The 1,647-nt window shown below is 61.5% G+C and overlaps 1 pseudogene; it reads right to left on the bottom strand.

Annotated features, from left to right (window-relative positions):
* On the bottom strand, positions 1-1,647 carry LOC141934317 (amine oxidase [copper-containing] 3 pseudogene; annotated as a pseudogene).

Here is a 1,647-nt window from a genome sequence, read left to right as displayed (position 1 = left end):
CTACAGAGTGGGAGACAATCCGCCCAAAGCTCTGGGGTTTCCAGTATGAAGGCAGACATTAAAGGAAGACCCAGACCTACCTCCCACATCCAAGTCCACTTTATAGTTGATGGAATGGGTGTGTATCGTACCCAGCGTGTGCTCCCAGACCCTATTGCCGTATCTCAGGCCATCCCCGTGGAGAAAGGACGAGGTCACGTACCCCGTGGCCTGGACCTTGCCTTCGATGGCCCCGTTCTGGTAGAAGATGAAGTCCCACACGTAGTCGTAGTTGCCCACGGTGGCAATGGAGCGAACTACCAGAGCGGAGTTGACCAGCCCCCCGTAGTAGAGCGACTGCAAGTTGGAGTAGTGGCGCCTCAGAGGGGAGCCCAGGTTCTGCTCAAAGATGCAGAGGGCACTTTTACTGACTCGAGACACCTGGGAATGAGCCAGGTAGTGCACGTCCAGGTACGTTGCTAAATAGGGGCAGTCGACCCCTCGCACCAGGGGGGAGGCGTAGCGCCCGATGCCAAAGCTCCCGTCCATGTACCGCGTCGACATCCCTCCGGGGCAGTTGGAGCCGTACACTGACAGCGCCTCTTGGACGCTGATTTCATAGGCAACCCTCTCCCCCTTGTGTCGGACGTCAAACAGGCGCAGGCCCCTGTGCACGCTCATCCCAAAGGCGAAGCTCCAGGCCTGGAAGAGGACGTGGTTGTTCCTGACGCTGTAGCGGGGGCCCTGCGGCTCAAACTGCAGCGGGAACAGCGCAGCCGCAGGCGCTCGGGGCTTCATGGACGAGAAGTCCCCGTCCCGCGGCGCCTTCCCCGCCTTCTCCACGCTGATGCGACCCTGCACATAGGCGCTCTCCAGCTGCACCATGTCCCTGTAGTACTGGCCGTTGTAGAAGACTCTGCTCACTGCCCACTGGGAGATGTCCAGGCTGCTGTGGTCCACCAGCACCTCCAGCCCCACCGGGTGCACAAAGAACCCGCTCACGTTCTGAAACAAAACGAACCAGGTGATCCGATCTCCGGACTGGAATCCACGGGGAGCAGCTGTCAGTGCTGCTAGACTGGCTCCATCGTACTCCATGACCTGACGCATGAAAGATGGAGCCGTGGTGAACACTCGGCTCTTTAAAAACGCTGCAATCTGCTTGTACTCAACAGCCAGCGTCGGTCTGCGGTGGTACGGCACCTTCCCCCCATACTTCTGCACCGTCACATCCCGGTGATACGCCGGCATCGGCAGCGGACCCACCACGTACTCGGTGACGTTGGGCTCCGGCTGGTTCCCAAAGTACAGCACGGCCAGCGCCTCCCGGGGGGGGCGAGCCCCCGCCCCGTCCAGGAACTGCAGCACCTCTGCCTTGGCGGGGACCTGCAGCTCGACGGAGGCGATGCAGCTGTCGGAGGGTTCTGCCCGCGAGGCGTCGACCAGCCGCACCCCGAGGCTTCCCCGCAGGTACCGCACCACTTGCGCCATCTCTTCGGGCGTCAGATCGGCAAAGACCAGGCTCTGGCCGTCATCGGTGTCCTTCTGCTCCGGGGGCTGGTGCTGGCAGGTGCCGGGGGCCCTTCCTCTGGTCAGCAGCACACAGACTAAAGCAAATATCGTGGCTAAAGCCAGGACCAGGACGATGAGCAGGGTTCTCACGTGCAT

This window comes from Strix aluco, chromosome 24 (genome assembly GCF_031877795.1).
Source record: "Strix aluco isolate bStrAlu1 chromosome 24, bStrAlu1.hap1, whole genome shotgun sequence".
NCBI classification, from domain to species: domain Eukaryota; kingdom Metazoa; phylum Chordata; class Aves; order Strigiformes; family Strigidae; genus Strix; species Strix aluco.
This window is presented reverse-complemented; position numbering and strand designations above follow the sequence as displayed.